This window comes from Bos taurus, chromosome 1, assembly GCF_002263795.3.
Source record: "Bos taurus isolate L1 Dominette 01449 registration number 42190680 breed Hereford chromosome 1, ARS-UCD2.0, whole genome shotgun sequence".
In the NCBI taxonomy this organism is placed as follows: Eukaryota; Metazoa; Chordata; class Mammalia; order Artiodactyla; family Bovidae; genus Bos; species Bos taurus.
The window spans coordinates 76,410,096-76,428,650 of NC_037328.1; the positions used below are offsets into that span (position 1 = coordinate 76,410,096).

Genomic DNA, 18,555 nt, shown 5'->3' on the forward strand with positions numbered 1-18,555 from the left:
TAGGAAATTGGCTTAATATACCATTTTTTTTTCACAAAAATCATGAAGGAAAAGTTAAAGCCTTTGAAGCTAAACAAAATATACCTTTCTTTGCTTATTTATTATACCATGTTCCAATCTTCCCAGTCTGATTGCATCCCATTCTGACCTATAACTAAACCTATTCATTCATATGACATGCCACTTTCTCTTTCTGTGTTGCTGGGAGAAACTCCAAAGATTTTAGAGACTTGCCCCATATGTGAGGATAAAGTCTGATGGAGACACTTGTGAATGATATATCAAAATGAAGTACTGGCATTGGAATAATCAGGGATTCTAGGATAGAAGTCACCTTAGTTTTCAATGTAGGGAAGATAAGTATGTAACTCTGGGGGCCTAGAGGGTTACTCTCTCCTCTAAGTGATTTTGTACTTTCACTTTTTTTTTCCTTCTGAGCTTCTGTGGATCTCTTTGGAATGTGCTGTTCATTTCAGCATGGATGCACTCAGCAGTTTGTGGCCCGTTTGGCTGTTTTATTACTTCACTGCTGAGTCGTGCTTGCCAGCTTTTGTTGAGAAATAACAGGAGGTCATACACAGTGTCAAGAAAATGTTGGCATCATTAGAGAAACAGGTAGTGTATTAGTTGCAATGAATTCAGACTCACTGATGGTAGGATTAATGAAATCCGTGTCTGGCACTCTCAGCAGCTCAATAGAGTTTGCAATGAGCTATAGCTTGGACACCAGAGAGGCTCAGCAAGACCCCTGGCCCTTGGCCTGCTTGATCAAGCCAGACTGGCCCAAGGTATTGAAAAACAAGTGCAAGCCTAAAACACTTACCTAGAAAGGGAGGAGCAAACAGATGTGAGGAGACAGAGAGGGCAAAAGAGAAAGGAAGGGAAGTGAGAGGAAGGGAATGGAGGGAAAAGAGAGATGGAAGGAAGAATGGAAGGCTGGGAAGGAGAGAGAGAAGAAGGGAAGGAAGGAAGGAAGGAAAAGGGAGCATAGAGACAGAATTACATAAAATGTTACTCTTGAGCAATTTCCAATTGAGTTAAACAGTCGTAGCAACCCTTTATTAATTGCCTTGCTATTGATGAATCATTGATGCCAAAGCTTTACATGTATTAATGAATGTAATCTCACAACTACACAGTGGTGTCAGCAGTAGATGTATTAGTTAGTGTCAGGTATCCGTTTTGCAGATGACAAACTGAGACACAGGGAAAGTAGGTAAACTGACCAAGAGTGTACAGCTAGGAAAGTGTAGACCTAGGATTTGAACCTTGGAAAATCTGATTACAGAGCCTGTGTTCTTAAACACTGGGTACAACTACTGCTCTCCTGAGGCTGTCACCCACATGCAGCTGGTAACCCACAAAAGTGGCTTGGTGAATCTGGGAAGAAGTCCTAGAAATATGGAATGATAGATGTAGTAGACATCTACAGAAGGTAGATTTTTTTAGAGAAATACTGGAGTGAAGGAATTTATATATCTTATGCTTCAATATGGACAATTTTCCCCTCTAAATGCTATATCATGGACAGGAGCTTATCCTCCTTTTTCTTACAAACTATCTGCCCTTTAGTCCTTCCTTTTACTTACAGACTCTGGAGATTATACTGCTTCTAGATATAATTTACTTAAATTACTGAATGTATAGCTAGGGAGGGTCAGAGAGGAAAAGACACTGGTATATAAAAAGGCAGTGGGGATGAAAGAATCCAGGGCTCCTGAGCCCTAGGTGAGTGCTCTCTTTAGTCCACATGCAGAGAGACCTAAGCTATAATAGGTTATCACAAAATCCCTTCTCCTTCTGCCCCCAATCCCTCCCAGCATCAAAGTCTTCTCCAATGAGTCAACTCTTCGCATGAGGTGGCCAAAGTATTGGAGTTTCAGCTTTAGCATCAGTCCTTCCAAAGAACACCAGGACTGATCTCCTTTAGAATGGACTGGTTGGATCTCCTTGCAGTCCAAGGGACTCTCAAGAGTCTTCTCCAGCATCACAGTTCATAAGCATCAATGCATCGGCGCTCAGCTTTTTTCACAGTCCAACTCTCACATCCATACATGACCACTGGAAAAATCATAGCCTTGACTAAACGGACCTTTGTTGGCAAAGGAATGTCTCTGCTTTACAATATGCTATCTAGGTTGGTCATAACTTTCCTTCCAAGGAGTAAGCATCTTTTAATTTCATGGCTGCAGTCACCATCTGCAGTGATTTTGGAGCACCCCAAAATAGTCTGACACTGTTTCCACTGTTTCCCCATTGATTTCCCATGAAGTGATGGGACCAGATGCCATGATCTTCATTTTCTGAATGTTGAGCTTTAAGCCAACTTTTTCACTCTGTTCTTTCACTTTCATCAAGAGGCTTTTGAGTTCCTCTTCACTTTCTGCCATAAGGGTGTTGTCATCTGCAAATCTGAGGTTATTGATATTTCTCCCAGCAATCTTGATTAGAGCTTGTGCTTCTTCCAGCCCAGCGTTTCTCATGATGTACTCTGCATATAAGTTAAATAAGCAGGGTGACAATATACAGCCTTGACGAACTCCTTTTCCTATTTGGAACCAGTCTGTTGATCCATGCAGTTCTAACTGTTGCTTCCTGACCTGCATATAGGTTTCTCAAGAGGCAGGTCAGGTGGTCTGGTATTCCCATCTCTTTCAGAATTTTCCACAGTTTATTGTGATCCACACAGTCAAAGGCTTTGGCATAGTCCATAAAGCAGAAATAGATGTTCTTCTGGAACTCTCTTGCCTTTTCCATGATTCAGCAGATGTTGGCAATTTGATCTCTGGTTCCTCTGCCTTTTCTAAAACCAGCTTGAACATCTGGAAGTTCATAGTTCACATATTGCTGATGCCTGGCTTGAAGAATTTTGAGCATTACTTTACTAGCATGTGAGATGAGTGCAATTGTGCAGTAGTTTGAACATTCTTTGGCATTGCCATTCTTTGGGATTGGAATGAAAACTGACATTTTCCAGTCCTGTGGCCACTGCTGAGTTTTCCAAATTTGCTGGCATATTGAGTGAAGCACTTTCACAGCATCATCTTTCAGGATTTGAAATAGCTCAACTGGAATTCCCTCACCTCCACTAGCTTTGTTCATAGTGATGCTTTCTAAGGCCCACTTGACTTCACATTCCAGGATGTCTGGCTCTAGGTCAGTGATGACACCATCGTGATTATCTGGGTCATGAAGATCTTTTTTGTACAGTTCTTCTGTGTATTCTTGCCACCTCTTCTTAATATCTTCTGCTTCTGTTAGGTCCATACCATTTCTGTCCTTTATCGAGCTCATCTTTGTATGAAATGTCCCCTTGGTATCTCTAATTTTCTTGAAGAGATCTCTAGTCTTTCCTATTCTGTTGTTTTCCTCTATTTCTTTGCATTGATTGCTGAGGAAGGCTTTCTTATCTCTTCTTGCTATTCTTTGGAACTCTGCATCCAGATGCTTATATCTTTTTTTTTCCTCCTTTGTTTTTCGCTTCACTTATTTTCACAGCTATTTGTAAGGCCTCCCCAGACAGCCATTTTGCTTTTTTGCATTTCTTTTCCATGGGGATGGTCTTGATCCCTGTCTCCTGTACAATGTCATGAACCGCCATCCATAGTTCATCAGGCACTCTATCTATGAGATCTAGGCCCTTAAATCTATTTCTCACTTCCACTGTATAATTATAAGGGATTTGATTTAGGTCATACTTGAATGGTCTAGTGGTTTTCCCTACTTTCTTCAATCTAAGTCTGAATTTGGCAATAAGGAGTTCATGATCTGAGCCACAGTCAGCTCCTGGTCTTGTTTTTGCTGACTGTATAGAGCTTCTCCATCTTTGGCTGCAAAGAATATAATCAATCTGATTTCGGTGTTGACCATCTGGTGATGTCCATCTGTAGAGTCTTCTCTTGTGATTTTGGAAGAGGGTGTTTGCTATGACCAGTGTGTTCTCTTGGCAAAACTCTATTAGCTTTTGCCCTGCTTCATTTATATTCCGAGGCCAAATTTGCCTATTACTCCAGGTGTTTCTTGACTTACTACTTTTGCATTCCAGTCCCCTATAATTAAAAGGACATCTTTTTTGGGTGTTAGTTCTAAAAGGTCTTGTAGGTCTTCATAGAACCGTTCAACTTCAACTTCTTCAGCATTACTGGTTGGGTTTGGATTTGTGTGATATTGAATGGTTTGCCTTGGAAATGAACAGAGATCATTCTGTCCTTTTTGAGATTGCATTTCAGACTCTTTTGTTGACTATGATGGCTACTCCATTTCTTCTAAGGGATTCCTGCCCACAGTAGTAGATATAATGGTCATCTGAATTAAATTCACCCATTCCAGTCCATTTTAGTTCACTGATTCCTAGAATGTCGATGTTCACTCTTGCCATCTCTTGTTTGACCACTTCCAATTTGCCTTGATTCATGGACCTAACATTCCAGGTCCCTATGCAATATTGCTCTTTAAAGCATCAGACCTTGCTTCTATCACCAGTCACATCCACAACTGGGTATTGTTTTTGCTCTTGCTCCATCCCTTCATTCTTTTCTGGAGTTATTTTTCCCTGATCTCCAGTAGCATATTGGGCACCTACCAACCTAGGGAGTTCCTCCTTCAGTATCCTGTCTTTTTGCCTTTTCATACTGTTCATGGGGTTCTCAAGGCAAGAATACTGAAGTGGTTTGCCATTCCCTTCTCCAGTGGACCACATTCTGTTTTTTTTCACACTTTGTCTTTAGTTGATATGAAAGCTTGCTCAGGACTGTGAAAAATGATACAAGGCAGTATGATCTCAAAAACAAAAGTGTTTTCTACACTTTGAGATTATGAAACTATAGTACTGCTCGACCTTCAGTTTGCAATACCTTGACAACCCTTTGAAGACTGCAGCACTAACCAAAATGCAAGAGGTTTACATCACTGAAACAGTAGCAAATCTCTGGATTAAAAAAAGCAATAAAAAACTTTAAATTTATTGAAAAGCAATGGACCTAAATAGTTCAAAATATAAAAGTAAATTCAAGAATGATGAGATCACAAGGGAAAAAGTTTGCTTCCATAGCTGGAGTAAGGTTGGAAGCAGCAGGTTGGGAAAAAAAGACTAACCTGTGCAGAAAAGGACAATTTGTCAGATGAAGAGAAGCCAAACTTTGGGTTAACCTGTCTTCTGGTATGCCAGAATTCTTTCTGTAAAACATATCAACTCAGAAATGACCTTCTCTGTTAAATATTTCTCTTAAATAGGAAATTTTTTAAGTAAGCAGAGGCTAGAAGGCAATGGCACCCCACTCCAGTACTCTTGCCTGAAAACTCCCATGGATGGAAGGAGTCTGGTGGCCTGCAGTCCATGGGGTCGCTAAGAGTCGGACACGACTGAGCGACTTCACTTTCACTTTTCACTTTCATGCATTGGAGAAGGAAATGGCAACCCACTCCAGTGTTCTTGCCTGGAGAATCCCAGGGACGGTGGAGCCTGGTGGGCTGCTGTCTATGGGATCGCACAGAGTCGGACACGACTGAAGTGACTTAGCAGCAGCAGCAGCAGCAGAGGTAGCACTGGATAGCAGAACGGATCTTGCAGTCTTTCAGTCTCGCAGTTTCAAAATCCTGCAGTCTTGAAGACTTGCTATTTCAGAACCCTGTGGTCTCCCTGATTATCAGGTTCACAGTATCGTCTATGTGTACACACACACACACACAAATATTGCTTTCTTTATTTAAACTGTCTCTTGAAAGTGAAACTGTTAGTTGCTCAATCACGTCTGACTCTTTGCCATTCCATGGACTTCCAATGCTTCTCTTGTCCAGGCAAGAATACTGGAGTGGGTAGCCATTCCCTTCTTCAGAGCATCTTTCCAACTCAGGGATCAAACCCAGGTCTCCTGCATTGCAGGCAGACTCTTTACCATCTGAGCCACCAGGGAAGCCCAATATATCTCTTAATACGATGTTATTAAATGTATTGTTTTATATTTTTGTCCACATATCCTCTGTTGCATTTATTTATTTTTTTTTTTCTCATTAAACTTTTTTTAATGGGTCTCAAATTCTGTGACAGATTTTTGGTCAAGTTGTTTTCATTAAAAAGTACTGATTTTAAAAACTAATAACTTAAACTGCCACACACAAAACATATGGTCCACAAAAACATTCTCCTTTCCTTCTGAAGGTTTTACGATGCATTGTTATCATTAACCAGTCTTTTACTATTAAACTTAAATGGCCAATTGAGACAAACAGTTCTGAGACCGTTCTTCCACCACTGATTAAGACTGGGGTGGCAGGTATTGGGGATAATATTCATTTAGCCTTCTGAGCTTTCTGGGCAGACTTGGTGACCTTGCCAGCTCCAGCTGCCTTCTTGTCCACTGCTTTGATGACACCCACAGCGACTGTCTGTCTCATGTCACGCACAGCAAAACGGCCCAGGGGAGGATAATCAGAGAAGCTCTCAACACACATGGGCTTGCCAGGAACCATATCAACGATGGCAGCGTCACCAGATTTCAAGAATTTAGGGCCATCTTCCAGCTTTTTCCCAGAACGACGATCAATCTTCTCCTTCAGCTCAGCAAACTTGCAAGCAATGTGAGCTGTGTGACAATCCAGCACAGGTGCATATCCAGCACTGATTTGGCCTGGATGGTTCAAAATAATCACCTGAGCTGTGAAGCCAGCAGCTTCCATGGGTGGATCATTTTTGCTGTCACCAGCCACATTGCCACGACGGACATCTTTGACAGACACGTTCTTGACATTAAAGCCCACATTGTCCCCAGGAAGGGCTTCACTCAATGCTTCATGGTGCATTTCTACAGACTTCACTTCAGTTGTTACATTGACTGGAGCAAAGGTGACCACCATGCCAGGTTTGAGAACACCAGTCTCCACACGACCCACAGGGACAGTACCAATACCACCAATTTTATAGACATCCTGGAGAGGCAAACGCAAGGGTTTGTCAGTTGGGCGAGTTGGTGGCAGAATGCAATCCAGAGCTTCAAGCAGGGGGGTTCCACTGGCATTGCCGTCCTTACGGGTGACTTTCCATCCCTTGAACCATGGCATATTAGCACTTGGCTCTAGCATGTTGTCACCATTCCAGCCAGAAATTGACACAAATGCTACTGTGTCGGGGTTGTAGCCAATTTTCTTAATATAGGTGCTGACTTCCTTAACAATTTCTTCCTATCTCTTCTGGCTATAGGGTGGCTCAGTGGAATCCATTTTGTTAACGCCAACAATTAGTTGTTTCACACCCAGGGTGTAAGCCAAAAGGGCATGCTCACGGGTCTGCCCGTTCTTGGAGATACCGGCTTCAAATTCACCAACACCAGCAGCAACAATCAGGACAGCACAGTCAGCCTGGGATGTGCCTGTAATCATGTTTTTGATGAAGTCTCTGTGTCCTGGGGCATCAATGATGGTAACATAGTACTTGCTGGTCTCAAATTTCCACAGGGAGATATCAATGGTGATACCACGCTCACGTTCAGCTTTAAGTTTGTCCAAGACCCAGGCATATTTGAAGGAGCCCTTTCCCATCTCGGCAGCCTCCTTCTCGAACTTTTCAATTGTTCTCTTGTCGATCCCGCCACATTTGTAGATCAGATGGCCAGTCGTGGTAGACTTCCCTGAATCTACGTGCCCAATGACAACGATGTTGATGTGGGTCTTCTCCTTTCCCATTTTGGCTTAGGTTTAACGGTGGTTTTCACGACACCTGTGTCCTGGCGGCAAACCCGTTGCGAAAAAGCCCTCTGTTGCATTTAATACTACACATTCTCCCTTGTGATATAATCTTTTCCCACGTTTTTAATTACCAAACACATACCTTTAACTCAAATCCCTTTATTAAGCTTCAGACTTACTTGCTTTACTTGCTCTTTCCATTTGAATGTCACACATACTTCAAACTTAAACACAAACTTAATTCTTCACTAAGTTAAAAATGCAATCTCAATTCTCTATCTGCTCTCTCTTAATTCTACCTCAAACCTGGTCTTTCTCTTCCTTATCACAGAGAATAATCCAGTTTCCCATGTTTGAATCCTGGAAGTTATCACAATTGATTCTTTCTTTTCCCTTATATCCAAATAATTACAGAGAGCTATAGTTACTATCATGTAAACATATTTTGATGTCATCTATTTCTCTTTAATTTTTTTTACTACTAATAATTCTCAATAAAGCATTGAGGGACCACTTAATGGAGGGTAATTACTTGTTGAGCCTCTAGACAGGTATTCTTATATATGTCTTCAACCATCGTTTTGGAAAAAAGGAGAGTAGAGAATTATGACCACTGGGGCAAGTGCTCTGCCTTTCTTTTATTTTCTTAAACTGTCATCTCTGACTCCAAACCTGTGTATCTGTTAGTAGAGCAAAATCATAGTAAATAATAATATACACCATTCTAAAATGGCAAGTTGCTTTCCACTTGTGGAAAGTTTGAGTTTGCTGTTTAAGTATCTCTATCATCATGTTAGGAAACATCACTAAACATCATGTTAGGAAGCATCATTATGAACAAAGCTAGTGGAGGTGATGGAATTCCAGTTGAGCTATTTCAAGTCCTAAAAGATAATGCTGTTAAAATGCTGCACTCAATATGCCAGCAAATTTGGGAAAACTCAGCAGTGGCCACAGGGCTCAAAAAGGTCAGTTTTCATTCAAATCCCAAAGAAAAGCAATGCCAAAGAATGTTCAGACTACTGCACGATTGCACCCATTTCACACGCTAGCAAACTAATGCTCAAAATTCTCCAAGCTAGGCTTCAACAATACATGAACCAAGAACTTCCAGATATGCAAACTGGATTTGGAAAAGGTAGAACCAGAAATCAAATTGTCAGCATTCACTGGATCATAGAAAAAGCAAGAGAATTCCAGAAAAACATCTACTTCTGCTTGGTTGGTTATGCTAAAGCCTTTGACTGTGTGGATCACAGCAAACTGTGGAAAATTCTTTAAGAGATGAGAATACCAGACCACTTTAGCTGCCTCCTGAGAAACCTGTATGCAGGTAAAGAAGCAACAGTTAGAACAGGACATGGGACAACAGACTGGTTCCAAATTGGGAAAGGAGTACGTCAAGGCTGTATATTGTCACCCTGCTTATTTAACTTCTACGCAGAGTACATCATGCGAAATACCAGGCTGGATGAATCCCAAGCTGGAATGAAGATTTCTAGGAGAAATATCAATAACCTCAGATATCCAGATGCCACCACCCTTATGGCAGAAAGTGAAGAAGAACTAAAGAGTCTCTTGATGAAGATGAAAGAAGAGAGTGAAAAAGTTGGCTTAAAACTCAACATTCAGGAAACTAAAATCATGGCATCTGGTCCCAACACTTCATGGCAAATAGATGGGGAAACAATGGAAACAGTGAGAGACTTCATTATCTTGGGCTCCAAGGTCACTGCAGATGGTGACTGCAGCCATGAAATTAAAAAACGCTAGTCCCTTGGAAGAAAAGCTATGACCAACCTAGATAGTACATTTAAAAACAGAGACATTACTTTGCCAACAAAGGTCTGTCTAGTCAGAGCTACGGTTTTTCCAGTAGTCATGTATGGATGTGAGAGTTGGATTATAAAGAATGCTGAGCACCGAAGAATTGATGCTTTGGAGAAGACTCTTGAGAGTCCCTTGGACTGCAAGGAGATCAAACCAGCCAATCCTGGAAGAAATCAGTCCTGAATATTTATTGGAGGGACTGATGCTGAAGCTGAATACTTTGGCCACCTGCTGCAAAGAACCGACTCTTTGGAATAGATGCTGATGTTTGGAAAGATTGAAGGTAGGAGGAGGAGGGGATGACAGAGGATAAGACGGTTGGATGGCATCACTGACTTGATGGACATTCATTTGAGCAAGCTCTGGGAGTTGGTGATGGACAAGGAAGCTTGGCATGCTGCAGTCCATAGGATTGCAAGGAGTCAGACATGACTGAGTGACTGAACTGACTGAGCTGATGATCATGTTAAGCTGCTTTTCAAAGGATTTCTTCCCAAAACATACTACCTTCTCCCAGGAGGAGTTTTATTACACTGATTTTTTTTTTTTAATCCTTTTGGAGAAGGGAAATGACATTCTTGCCTGGAGGATTACATGGACAGAGGAGCCTGGTGGGCTACAGTCCATGTGGTCACAAAGAATCAGCCATGACTAAGTGAGTAACTTTCAACTTTCTCTTTTCAGGTTGAAAAAAAAAAGCAAGTGAAAGTCACATCCAACTCTGTGCAACCCCATGGATTGTAGCCTGCCAGGCTCCTCAGTCCATGGGACTCGCCAGGTAAGAATACTTGAGTGGGTTGCCATTTCCTCCCTCAGGGATTCTTCCTGATCCAGGGATTGAACTTGTGTCTCCTACATTGCAGGAAGATTCTTTACTGTCTTAGCCACCAGGAAGTTTTAGGTTCAGTTCAGTTCAGTTCAGTCGCTCAGTAGTGTCTGACTCTTTGTGACACCATGAATCGCAGCACGCCAGGCCTCCCTGTCCATCACCAACTCCCGGACTTCACTCAGACTTACGTCCATTGAGTCGGTGATGCCATCCAGCCATCTCATCCTCTGTCATCCCCTTCTCCTTCTGCCATCAATCCCTCCCAGCATCAGAGTCTTTTCCAATGAGTCAACTCTTCCCATGAGGTGGCCAAAGTACTGGAGTTTCAGCTTCAGCATCATTCCTTCCAAAGAACACCCAGGACTGATTTCCTTCAGAATGGACTGGTTGGATCTCCTTGGAGTCCAAGGGACTCTCAAGAGTCTTCTCCAACACCACAGTTCAAAAGCATCAATTCTTCGGAGCTCAGCTTTCTTCACAGTCCAACTCTCACATCCATACATGACTACTGGAAAAACCATAGCCTTGACTAGATAGAACTTTGTTGGCAAAGTAATGTCTCTGCTTTTGAATATGCTATCTAGGTTGGTCATAACTTTCCTTCCAAGGAGTAAGCGTCTTTTAATTTCATGGCTGCAATCATCATCTGCTTTTAGGTTGGCTGTTGCTGCTGTTGCTGTTAAGTCGCTTCAGTCGTGTCCAACTCTTTGGGACCCCATAGACGGCAGCCCACCAGGCTCCCCCGTCCCTGGGATTCTCCAGGCAAGAACACCAGAGTGGGTTGCCATTTCCTTCTCCAATGCATGAAAGTGAAAAGTGAAAGTGAAGTCACTCAGTCGTGTCTGACTCTTTGCGACCCCATGGACTGCAGCCTACCAGGCTCCTCCATCCATGGGATTTTCCAGGCAAGAGTACTGGAGTGGGGTGCACTTTAGGTTGGCAGCCCCTTAAAAATCTTTCTTGCTGGCCTAACTCTCTCTCCAGATCTGTTCACTACCCTAGTAACAATCAGAGCATTTCAGTTTTGCAACAGTTCCCTAACTGGTCTCTCTGCTTCCTGTATTGCACCATACTCCTTTCCACCACACCTATACCAAACACAACTTAGTTTCCACACTTCAGCCAGAATGATCTTTGAAAAATATAAATCTGATCACATCACTCTCATGCATGAATTATTATAATATTTCATGTTAATACTAGGCCAAATTTCAATACCTAACAGTACCTAATTTCCCACCTTACCTTTTGACACTGCTCATCACACAGTGCTTTTCAAGTAAAATTAACTTTCTTGTTACTCATGTATTCAGTGATATATTTTTTGATCTCTACGCCACGTTATGCTAAGTCACTTCAGTCGTCTCCGACTCTGCGTGACCCCATAGACGGCAGCCTACCAGGCTCCCCCGTCCCTGGGATTCTCCAGGCAAGAACACCGGAGTGGGTTTCCATTTCCTTCTCCAATGCATGAAAGTGAAAAGTGAAAGTGAAGTCGCTAGTCTTTCTCAAATGTTTTCTTTTCCTGGAATATTCTCAATAGATAGCACTTCTTTACTCATTATTCAGATAGAAAAGTAGACTTCATTTCTTTGGCAAAACCTCTCCTAACCCCTAATATCAACCTGAAAATAAGTAACTTTCCTTTGTCCTTTCATAGAATCTTATCCTTCCACTATCATATACCTGCCACACTAGAGTTCAATTAGCTATTATTTCCTCTCCTAGATCATAAGCTCTGTGACCAAGAGACTAATGGGAACTCAATAAATACATTTTAAAGTGGTGACTAAATACATGTAGAAAATTCTATCACTAGACTATGTGATGCACTAATCAATTATTCAATGTTAAATCAACATTTGTTGAGTGTAAGTATAATGTTAGGAATGTTAAAATAAACTCAGTAGAATCCTTTGATTTCCTACTCTTGTAAAAGACATTTGTAAGAAAATATGAGATGCACCCAGTTCTTAAATAATAGATGGAAATATAGTTTTTTTTTCTTCCACTCAGTCATGTCCAACTCCTTGCCATCCCATGGACTTTTAGCAGAGAGTTTTTAAGTATGAGGAACAGAGCCGAGAGATGGAGAGGGATGAGGGGTAGAGAAGAAACAGCTCATATTGGAAACTAACTGGGCAACATTTAACACTTATATATAGTTAATGTCACAGGATACAAGCCTTTCTCTATACTAGGGAAAATCTCTCCACTGTGGAGAACGGAATTTCTATTCGATTTAACTTGCCAGCACTCTTCTGAGTTATAAGCTAAATAAGAGTTGTTTCAAAAGCTTAAGAAAAAGTTAACTCACATTTTAAACCTCCCTTTTCTAAGCCTCATAAATGTGCTTTTTTTTTTTTTTTCTGTATTAGCTATTCACCATTTTTCCCTCAGATCATACTTGTCTCATTCACCTTAAACCCCCCATCCTGCTATACTTCCCCAGGCAAGATGTTTGCTAATTTACAGCGCCATCTACTGGCAACACGTTGAAACCAACCTTTTACCTGCGCCAATATTGAGGCTTGTTTCCACTGGAAAGACTTTGTTTAGCCATGGTTCTGCGGTGAAGCGCTGTGCTAAGTCGCTACAGTCGTGTCCGACCCTGTGTGACCCTATGGACTGTAGCCCGCCAGGATCCTCTGTCCATGGGATTTTCCAGGCAAGAATACTGGAGTGTGTTGCCATTTCCTTTTCCAGGGGATTTTCCTGACCCAGGGATTGAACTCCTGTCTCCTGTTTCTTCTGCATTGGCAGGTGGATTCTTTCCCACTGAGCCACCTGGAAAGTGCTAGTCCTGGTTAGACATTTCCTAAAATAATGGTATTAGGGAACTGTAGGAGTTATCACTGTGAGAGGCTTTCTCCTTTATTAGATACAAACTTTGAATTATAGAGAGGTAAATCGGGATAATATTCTTGCTTTTGTGTATGCAAATAATAAAACTACTACAATACCTATAATTATAGTATGTGGTCAGTTAATGTTGTAGGCTGATAGCACTCTGATATCTGACTTCATATTTAAGACTATGAAGAGAAAGCATTCATCTGGAGTCAGGAAATATGGATTTTAGCTATGTGAATAGATTTGGCTTTGCTCTGATGCCCATATACTCATTTATAAGTGCTTTTAGTTTGGGGTGGCAGTTTCCACTTTAGGCAAGTGATAATCTCTCTCATTTGCCTTGGAATGCTATTCTGGGAATAAAGTAAGATAATTGATGTGAAAATATCAATGAAATTTAAAACACATAAATGTGACAGGAGTAATCATGGTTTGTTGTCCTTTAGTCACTGTCATGTCCGACTCTTTGCCACCCCATGGACTGCAGCCTGCCATGCTCCTCTGTCCATGGGATTTCCACAAGAATACTGGAGTAGGTTGCCATTTCCTTCTCCAGGGGATCTTTCCCATTCCAGGGATCAAACCTGTGTCTCCTGAATTGGCAGACAGATTCTTCACCACTGAGCCACCAGGGAAGCCCATGGTTATCTAGTGAAATTGGATTGCATCTTTCAGGACACAATTAAATCTGACTCAGATACCATTTCAAGCAGGAATTACAAGTGCGATGTTTTGTTGGGCTGAGAAAAATGGAGTATACAGATTATTCATAAATCCACGTGTGGTCCTGGGAAAAATAGAAGCATCTTTCCAAGAATAAAATTCTCATTCCCCTGAAAGCCGCAGTCAACAAAGGGTGGACAGTGACCTCAGAGAAGGAACCTAGCGTACGTGGAAAGAGCTGGCTTCACCATAGGGTGGTCAAAAACACTATGTGAGGCTCCACATGCACATTAAGTACAGCTACAGCCTCTGGCTTCACTTGAAGTCCATACACAGAGGAAACAGAAGAGATTGGTGGCAGCTCTTTATCCTATCCCCCAAACCACAGGTGCACCCTTTGCTCTGATGCCCGTCTACTCATTTAAGCTTAATTTTTAATGCACATTTACCTTTTCCAAAGGAAAGTTTTGGGGGAGTTGTGCTTATGACTCTAGTGTACAGTAAGTCCAATCGCTTTTCTTGTTTTTGTTACATTTTTGTTTCCGTTTTTTACAGATGAAACCACTGATCACCAGAGTAGAAACAGCAAAAATTTCCTCCTGATAGCACAATGATCTAGACAGAGACCTATATACAGTGAACCCCCAACAAGTGCTTGGTTTGGTTTGCTTCATTTTGACAGGACAGCTGTTGTCCTGGCTGTGTGGTTCTCCTTGATCTACATACACTCTAAAGAATGATTCTGATTTTTAAACACCAACATCATAAAACAGATAGCATCCGACTCCCTGGTTTAAAAACATAGATCACAAACATAGATCAGAAGTTCCATCAGTAGTGAAACAGCAAGGATGGGTACTTGGATGTCCATGGGGGAGAGGCAGTGGAGAAAGATAAGCCCAGCTGTATGTAATAGAGAAGGTCTGATAAGCTGAAAGTAGGTCCCGAGATAGACAAATGTCAACCATCCACATGGGTGTCTAGTGTCATGCGGGTCAACAAGAGGATAACCCAGGTGATGACCCAGCATGCGTGCAGGCATAGCCAGGGGTCTGGGCCAAGAGAGACAGTGGAAATCTCATAATTACTAGGCAACAAAGCCAGAGGCATGTTTCTGGGGTAAAACTAGTCATCCTTTTCTGTGAAGGAGTGAAGGTCTGAGCTGCTTGTTAGCAGTAAAGAGTAGTCTTCTCTTACTTTCTCCAGACTATACCAGAGAGTCTGTGGGACCTTCAAATGTGGTTCTGAACCAAGAGCAGCTCTTACAGCCTCTGGCTCTAAGTGAGCACAACAGGAACTTCTGACTCTGACCTTACATTTGAACTCTTTGGAGGCAGAGTCGGAATTTCACTGAGTTTTAAAGACTATTCACTTTCCAGAGGGATCCTACATGCCTCAGGGCAAGGTGGGGAGACAACTGTGGGGCCAACCAGCAGTCTTCTTCACTCAGGCCTAACTCTGACCCCTTAGAAGAGTACCTGGAACAAACACTCATTGAGCTAGCTGGAACTTGTGGAAAAACAGAATGTGGAACTCTGGGTATGATCTCATGTGTCTCTGGACTCCCTGGACTGCTTCTACTTTTTTTTTTTTCCTCAATGACCATGAACGTATCTGTTTCTGGAGCCAAAAGCTTTAGGAGATAGGCAGTAGGCCAAGAAGCAAGCTGCAACTTGTGTGTACATTCAGGTTTAAGTATCCTAAAACCCAGAGATGCAAATTCTGGAAAAGAAACCTCTTTACTGCAGGTCTCCTTAAATTTTATCCAGTATCAAAAAGAAATACTACAGGGGTGTCTGGATTTTACTCAAGGGAAACAAGCAAGGCGTATCCATTGCTAGATACATAAATCTATGTGTCACTAGAAAGCATGAGCCTAAGCCAGACCAGACAAAGGGGCCCTTGGTCCTTCCTGTCCCAGACACAACTTGAGACAGTTAATTCTAAAGGTCCGTGTAGCAAGGCTCAGTCTGTACTGTTAGTTATTAACATTGGCTGCACGCTCTGGACCCATCAAAGCACAGTGACTTTCTACTGTCGTTTAAACCACAACCTTGGGCCCTGTGTCAGACAGCATGTCAGACAGCATGCCAAGGAGGATGAAGGCATGTTAATAAATAAAAGCAGGCTTGAAACATAACACAAAATTCCTCTGCTTCAACTATTCATTTTGGAGTCTTTAATGTTTAATATCTAATGGGTGTAGATATAACTGATCACTGTAAGTCTTTGTTTATTTTGCACAGATTTTTGAAAGCAACCAACTCCGCTGCCTGTCTGTTGACCCCATGGGGTGAGCCTTCCTGGCCAGCAACCTGTGAGCAGCTTAGAGTCACAACAGAAATCTTCCTCTTCAGATTGTTCAGTGGCTTCTTAGGAAAATATTAAAGTTTGAGACCTATCTGGAATCACTTCCTGTTACTAGGATAATATTGGATCTGAAGTCACACAGGCATCTCAGGAAGATTTCTAGGAGGGATTTTTAGAGTCATCTCTGAACACTATTACTTTTCAATTCTATTATATTCAATACATATTTATAAGAACCTATTATTAAGATGGGCTCGGAGAAGGCAATGGCACCCACTTCAGTACTCTTGCCTGGAAAATCCCATGGGCAGAGGAGCCTGGTAGGCTGCAGTCCATGGGACCGCTAAGAGTCGGACACGACTGAGCGACTTCACTTTCACTTTTCACTTTCATGCATTGGAGAAGGAAATGACAACCCACTGCAGTGTTCTTGCCTGGAGAATCCCAGGGACAGGGGAGCCTGGTGGGCTGCCGTCTATGGGGTTGCACAAAGTCAGACACGACTGAAGTGACTTAGCATGAGGAGTAAATGACAAAACTGATGTGTGAAGTCCCTAGTAGCATGCTTAGAACATAGGGGCTAATATGTGTGTTAAAATGCATACCATTAGGGTAATAAATATTTAAGCAGATATTTTAGAAAATTCAGATAGCATTAAACAATAAAATCACCAATCAGCTCCTGCCACAAAAATAATCCCTATTAACATTTTCCACTCATTTTTCTCTCATTAAAGTACTGATCACTATATAAATTATATTTTCTAACTATGTTGCGGGTACTAAGATAGCCATCCCTTAGAAATTTGGTGTAAAGAGTACTGAATTAAAAAGCGAGAGATTATTATTTTAATCTGATTCTGCAGTGAACTAGCTTTCTGACTCTGAAGGATTCTCTTACATCTTCGTAGTTTCCATTTTCACCTCTATAAATGTGAAAGTAAAGCTGAAAATCATTAATAACCCTCTCCACTGTAAATGGACATTAGAAATAAAGACCTACCATCCTCTTCACTTTCCTCAACACTTTCACCCTAGTGTGCAGAGACATGAGAAGGAGTAAATCAGCTAATGTGGTTGAAATTATCAAGAAGTAAAATGAATTCTCATGTACATTTACAATTTTGATGAATGATCATTTATATATAGTTATAAACGTATGCATGTATCCACACATATACACACACGGTGCACATGTATTCTAATTGGTCATATCTGAGACCTGATACAGTTTCAATAGTCAGGCAGGCTAAATTCACGTGGTCTCTTAACTTGTCAGTGAAAAAAATTGATGAGTTGTGCCTGCTCAAACTCTGAGCTAAGGTCAAAGCACCCTTGAGGAGACAAGAAAAAAGAATAAGTGATTTACAGATAAGCCGGTAGCCTGGCACCAGAAGCTTTTGTTTCCTTAGCTCTAGGCCCCGGGAGAGGAGTGTGTCTCCACCGGCAGAAAGTGTTCCCAAACAATGTGAGACACACGCCAAATTGGAGTCCAGCCAGGCTCCAGCGACAGCGCTGAATTCCTGCTTGCCGCCCCTGGGCACACACAAAAGGCAGGCCCAGGTTACCACAGCCTCCCAGGTAAAGACCAAAGCTGCAATTTGTCATCATTAAGCGAACGGGCCATTCTTTTTCCTTCTGTGCTCTAATCAGTGGCGATGAAACTGGACTGGAAAAAAAAGTAGGGCAAAGAACCACTCCAAATTCTGGACTCAGGTAAGAGTGAACTCCCTCCCCTCAACTGCCTCTATGTCAGGAAATGATGCCAAATTTGCTACTTACTCTCTGTCATCTTGAGTTATTTATTTTTCTCTAAAGCTATAAGACTATTAATATAGTCATTGTTCTCTGAGTATGAAAGTAATGCCCATTATTGTAGATAATTTAGAGGCTCAGAAGAGACCAAGAAAGAAACTAAGAAGCTTTCAAAATCCATAATCCAGATATAGATACAGTGACCACTTTACTGTGTATAATTCTGACCATTTTCATCTGTGTATCATGTATACAGCTGTGTACACAAGTGAGTGAAAATGGAGAATTATAGAACTGGGTTCCACAATTAGTAACACATTATACATAATATTTTGTATTTTCATTATTCAACAACACATCATGGACATTTCTTCAGGCACTAGTTGTAAAATTGTGAAAATAATATTTTCAGGGTCATTTTAAGTACTAAACAAATAAAGGTAAAGCCCCCTACAATGACCCCTGAGAAGTAGCAATCACTGATATAATGCTAATTCCATTAGATTCTAATAAACATGAAATGATTTTTCTGTTTAAAATACTCAAAACTATATAGCAAAACAATATCTGCAAACAGAAAGAAAATGGAAAGGGTTTTGCTGAAGATCACAGGACTAAAATCAGTGGTCTTCGAG

General features: G+C 41.5%; 1 protein-coding gene and 1 pseudogene across 2 annotated transcripts in view; one reads left to right on the forward strand and one right to left on the reverse strand.

The window, feature by feature from the left end:
* Window positions 1–18,555, forward strand: part of GMNC (geminin coiled-coil domain containing) — a 137,571-nt gene that overhangs the window by 34,862 nt on the left and 84,154 nt on the right. Inside the window, exons 2-3 of the transcript XR_009495077.1 lie at window positions 10,195–10,288; window positions 10,996–17,881. The gene's annotated coding sequence lies outside the window, so the exon portion shown is untranslated. The remainder of the gene's footprint in view (window positions 1–10,194; window positions 10,289–10,995; window positions 17,882–18,555) is intronic.
* On the reverse strand, window positions 5,995–7,751 carry LOC782776 (elongation factor 1-alpha 1-like; annotated as a pseudogene). The gene has a single exon (XR_083578.7). The product of XR_083578.7 is annotated as an elongation factor 1-alpha 1-like (transcript).